Here is a 6,355-nt window from a genome sequence, read left to right as displayed (position 1 = left end):
AGAATGTATTGACAGTTTACTGCACAATCAACAACCATATAGCTTGCTTTATGATAAACATAATGACTATTGTTTGCGGCACATATAGGGTATTTGGAGTCGTGGCCAAGTTTGCCATTGTCTTGGACGTGTCAACAACATGACCCAACAATAGGCCTATATCTCACAGCCATTCCCCGCCCCCCTTTCCAGACCTAGTGGTGTTGACGTGACGTCATCCCATAGACATTACATGTTAAAAGACCTACATTCAGAAGCTATAAACAATGCTTTTTTCTGAAGGTAAACTTTCTAAACATTCTATTTGTGTTAGCTGACTTACCATCTTGTTTTCTTCATAATAATATTGGTCTTTTACATTTTAACATTTGGAAACGGCCTTAAAGGGTGCAGAGAAAGCAGGTAGGGATGTAGCTCTGGTCCATAGCCTTATACTCATGGACCAGAGCTGCATCCCTATACCTGCTTTCTCTGCACCATTTAAGGCCGTTTTCAAATGTTAAAATGTAAAAGACCAATAGTATTATGAAGAAAACAAGATGTTAATCCCGCTAAAACAAATAGAATAAAGTTTACCTTCAGTAAAATTGTTGTTTATGGCTTCTGAATGTAGGTATTTTAACATGTAATGTCTATGGAGTGACGTCACGTCAACACCATTAGCTCAGAAAAGGGAAGGGGGGCGGAGAAGTCCTGTGAGATAGGCCTATAGAGCGTCGCAGTCCCTCCCCCTCTCAGAAAAACGAGTGGCCCAGGAAATGAAACCCCAATGCATTCTCCCATCGGCACTTCTAATATATAATTTATTTGAAGACGGTTACGCCGCGGACAAAGCCAACTCGGATCGTGACAAATCATGACAATGAACACAATGTTTTGAGCCGATCAAATAATTTATAAGACGAAAAACAAAACAAATAGTGTTGTCTCCTGACTTTCTTTTCTTCTTTCTAATGATTTGATCGGCCCAAAACATTGTGTTCATTGTCATGATTTGTCACGATCCGAGTTGGCTTTGTCCGCGGTGTAACCGTCTTTAAATAAATTATATTAGAAGTGCCGATGGGAGAATGCATTGGGGTTTCATTTCCTGGGCCACTCGTTTTTCTGAGAGGGGGCGGGACTGCGGCGCTCTATTCCCGAGCAAGCTTAGCCAAGACCCGCTGTCATTGGCCAGTAGTCACTTGTGATTGGCAGCGCTACTTCCTTCAACTTGGGCTTCAACTTGTGTACTCAAATAGAAATCCAAAAATTCAACAAAAAAGAGACCAGTAATCAGTTTCTCTAAACTACCTCCCCCTGGCCAGCCGAGGCGCTTGATGGAGGGGAAAGAAAAAAAACTGGTTGGACTCCTCATGCATAGAAGGAGCATGAGGTGCCCCCCCCCCCCCCCCCCCAGGTTGGCAGAGGAAGTGTAGTGCCCAGGATTACATTAGATAATTGACACTGGGTTTGCAAAATTGTGGGATAAAAATGTAAAGAAAAAAAAAAGTAAGTCTCGTGTTGATGTTTTTTCCTCTTAGTTGATAACATTTAAAGCAGGTGGAAATTATAGTATGTTAATATTGTGGTATTACTACTTTTACTTTACTTTACTAAAACTCCAGAGTAGGCTACTGCTTCCACGACGTACTAAAATGACCTCACCGGCGTGGGCAGATCCAGGTGCTCAGTACAGATATAGCTCCCTGTCAGTGATGCCTTCATCTGTAAGAAATGTAATTTAACCCCCCCCCCCCCCACACACACACACACACACACACACACACACACACACACACACACACACACACACACACACACACACACACACACACACACATAATATACATCTTTTTTATGGTATAAGGTCATCCCGACTAGTGGGTTTTACTGGGAATCTGGAGTGGGTCCAACAAAATATTGGTTCCACTTAATATTTCTGCCTTGGGTTTATTGTGCCAGAGCATTTATGAAGAAGCTTTATAGAACATAATATGTCAGGGCACTCATGCCGAAATGTGTGTGTGTGTGTGTGTGTGTGTGTGTGTGTGTGTGTGTGTGTGTGTGTGTGTGTGTGTGTGTGTGTGTGTGTGTGTGTGTGTGCGTGTGACCGTGCTTGCGACCGTGCGTGCGTGCGTGCGTGCGTGTGTGTGTCACCATACAAGCTAATACACATGGTGTAGCTCGATAACATGCGGCTCCATAACACTGAAGGGAACAAGGAGACTGATTATTTGACTTCCATTGTTTACCTGCCACTAATGCTTCATTCGTCATCCGTTATACAACGGCCAAAATAGCCAATTTGGCTTTTTTCAGTGAGTATAGTAAAGTATTAATTAATATATTATTAATTCATATTTGTATTAGTATTAATAATAATAATAATAATAATAATGCAACAATTAGTATTAATAAAGTATAGCTTAACCACTTCAACCCAGCATTCATATTATGGGGGAGGCTTTCACTGAAAATAGATTTCGCCACAATATTATTTAAAACAGAAACTACACTCGTGACTCTGGGCATATAGTTAATGGGATATTACACTTAAACATATGGTCATTTCATCGTCTACTCAGGCTTATGTGAACTCCCCAGACAGTTTTTAAGTTACTTGATTCTGTATTTAGATATTTTATATTCATTTTAGCTGACCCGCCCCCCTTCATATACAAACCCATTTCAAACTCCATTTTACCATGCTAGATTCATCGAAAACACCCATCCTTGTTTTTGGTGACTCATACATACTGCCCTTCCAATACGTGAGATGGCTTTTCATTTATCTAAATGCTGAATCAAGCAACTTAAAAACTGTCTGGGGTGTTCACAAAAGCCTGAATAGACGATAAAACGACCAAAAGTTTTTGTGAAAGTGAAATATCCCTTTATAAAGCAGGAAAGTATTAAGTAGGCATCTAGGCCTACTCAGGTGCTGTACAATGCCACGGTACTTTGACTTTCGTCAAAGTATTTCCATTCCTGTTCACAGCCCTCCTCTGAGACACATACTGTACCGACTAGACCTAATGGTGCCATTTTAGGAGCATTACTAGGACCAATTATATGAAGATATAAGGTCAATAATCTATGGGTGTGTGTGAAGTGCTCCTTTAAGTCCAAAATCGGAGCACTTTTCTTCTTCCACCACTGAGTTTATAAGCTAGCATACACCACTTATTTAATAAGGGAAGTGTCCACAGGTCCTCCTTTTATTACTGTGTTTGTTCCTCCTCGGCCTGGGCTGCGGTTTCCGGCGACGCACAGCCCCCTTGGCTCAGGATGTGCCGAGGATTTATTTTCTCTAATAAAGCCGAGCCGAGGTGAGCACCAGCGGGATCAATACAGGTGCCTGTATCTCTACTGGCTATCTCCAGCACAACATCACACACACACACACACACACACACACACACACACACACACACACACACACACAACACACACACGGTAATCGCACGATGCACTGCCTGCACGCCACATTCTGACCTAAATGATTTATGAAACCAAGCCCGCTCACGCATCAATTTCATGTATATTGGGGTAGATTAAGAGCAAATCGCCCTTGGGGATAACATGAAGTGGACGACCCTATTTATAGATGACACGATATTTAAGTGAAAATCAACACAGAAATCCATAATAATATTAACAAATAAAGGCTTTTGGTTATTTCCAGTGGTGGGAGAAGTGCTCAGATTAGCGATGCCAACAATGTCAAATAGATAGATAGATGCTTTATTTGTCCTTTCGGAAATTTGTTTTGTGCCACGTGCAGTCATCAGGATTCTTCTTTGTAATTATTTGTTATTTGTTGTCTATTATATTTGTTTGTTGTCATGATTTGTCACGACAAGAGTTGGCTTTGTATACGAGGCTTAAAAGGTCTTTGATTAAATACTTTTTGAAATGAACGGAGAATCAGGTAGGGGGCCGGACTGCGACGCTCTATAGTTAAAGGCATCGCCCTGATGGTAAAAGATGGTATTGGCTGTGGAACGGGAGTGTATTGTCCCTAGTAATAGCTTTCCCCTTCCTGAGTACCCGGGTCTCATACGTACATTGAAGTCATGCTCTCAAATCAAATCGTATACCCCAGCTATTTTGCTGGACACGTTAATGATTTTATGGAGTTTGTCATTTTTTAACCAATGTTAATGAGCCATACCAGGAAACAGAACAAAATGTCAATGCACTCTCCACAAAGGATCGATGGAAAAGTGCCATATAACATTTATTTTCCATGTTATAATATATTTTTATGGTACTTAAAAAGTAGTACAAGGCCTGTATTCATACAAAAGTATTGCCATAAAAATATACATAAAATACCAAATAAAAAAGGGAAACTGTAACTGCCATTGAAACTCCCCAGTGACACTATGACCTATATATATATTCGACACAGTGCTGGTATGGAACCTGGGGTAGCCTCCTGCTCCCCAGGCGGGCATTCAGCTATACCGCCTACAATTACAATGGTTCTGCTTAGAACTGGTGCAAGCGCAAATGGTTTCCGTGAAAGCAGGCTCCAAAGGATCTAGAACGGAACCAGTTCTAGAACAAAAGTTATTTTGGTGGAAAAGGGGCCAGAGTGAGTAGATGGAAATGATGCCGTCTTATGACTCTGAGTGAGGAACAATATTATTATGATGCCATTGAATAGGTCAATTGTCACGGCCCCTTGGCCTGGCCTGCAGGGCCTATATGGTGTACTGCCCTGTGTGTTTCTCCCACAGATCATGTGGGCGTCGGCCCACTTGAGACTCCTCATTAGGTGCATTAATTAGGAGCATCTGATCAGTGCTCCTGAAACTATAAAAGAGGGCTTGCCAGCCATTCTCTGGGTCCCTCTTCAGATGACAGCACCCTTCTGCTTGTTTCTCTTTACTGTTTGATTTGCGCACTACAACACCATATTAACCACACATCCACACTGACACCACTGATCTTACTGACTCCCACATCTCATACATTCTGTAAGCATTCTTTATATTAAGTTAATATTAGTTATCTCTTCTGAATACATTATTGTTATATTGAACACTGCTACTGCGTCCTCCTCAATTTGTCATGGCCCAACGGGCCGGGTTATGACACAATTACAAAAAAGTCATTTTGCCTTGATTCATTGATATATAAACAATCAAACAAATTACCCCCCCCCCTGAAAAAAAGAAATGCTTCCTGCTAAGAAAATAACTGATAGTCATCACAGCCAGTATCACCAGGCTCCAATACAGATCAGATCAGCCGTACCATAGCCTATATGTACACTTACTGTACTAACGTTATATCTTTCCCTCATTGAGTTATCTGTTCACATACATCCCACAGCAATTCATCATGTACACGTGACAGTTCTTATCTATTACGCTACTCCATTTTTACTGTGAACCAGCAGCCCTATATACGCCAGTGGTTTCCTTTTTCTTTTTTCCCCCAGTTTTGCCTATAGGCCAAATGCCATGAACAAAATAGGGATATGGATTTTATTGACTGAAATATGGATTTATTAAATCGATTAACTTTTGTTCCGTGTGTGCTTTTGCAACTATTCTTCTTAGAGTAGATGTTTTTCTTTCTCCTCTGACACAGTGTGGACAGATATGACATATATAGTGTTTGTTTTCCCCCCCACATGAGTTGCATGCTTCTTTTTTTTTTACAACTGCACTGAAATATTAATAGTTACACAACATGCCAACTGTGTGCATATGCCAGAGCTAGTATACGGTACATGCTAGCCTGGGTGAACCACGATCTAATGAACCGTTTAAGTTTGTTTCTCACAGCAATTCCCAGTCATAAATACTAAATGTTTGTGCACAAAATACATGGCATCCAGCTAACATCTGATATACGGATACTAACTAGAGTATGAAAAAGGAACAGTTCCAGCGGGAATAGACTATACACACATTTTCTAGGAGGCTCATGTGTCACTGGTGCGCTGATATAATCCAGTTACTTGAGGGAGATGAAGAGCTACATATTATTAAGCTACATTGGAACTCTGCCATAACCATCTGGTGTTGCTGTTGAAACAGTTTGGATTTCCTTTTTTGATCCTTAAAGCTTAGAGCAGTATAGTTCTCAAGAATTTTCATGTTGAGGACCACCAAAATGCATGTGTATTTTAGCCACGCCTCCCTCGATCAAGAACGATTTGGTCCAAATAAAAGATTATCCCCAAATTTGCCCAATTTGACAAAAATAGCAAACGTATAATATGGGGTTAAGGTGGTTAAACAGATTTTTGAGGGGCAAAAGCCCCTCCAGTGCCCCTCTTTTAGTGTATGTGCTAACAAAAACGTTGCCCTACACAAACATTAAATGCCATTGACAATGAATGGACAATTTTACG

Source organism: Protomyctophum bolini (genome assembly GCF_963924005.1).
Source record: "Protomyctophum bolini genome assembly, chromosome: 1".
NCBI lineage: Eukaryota > Metazoa > Chordata > Actinopteri > Myctophiformes > Myctophidae > Protomyctophum > Protomyctophum bolini.
Note: the sequence above shows the minus strand (reverse complement) of the source record.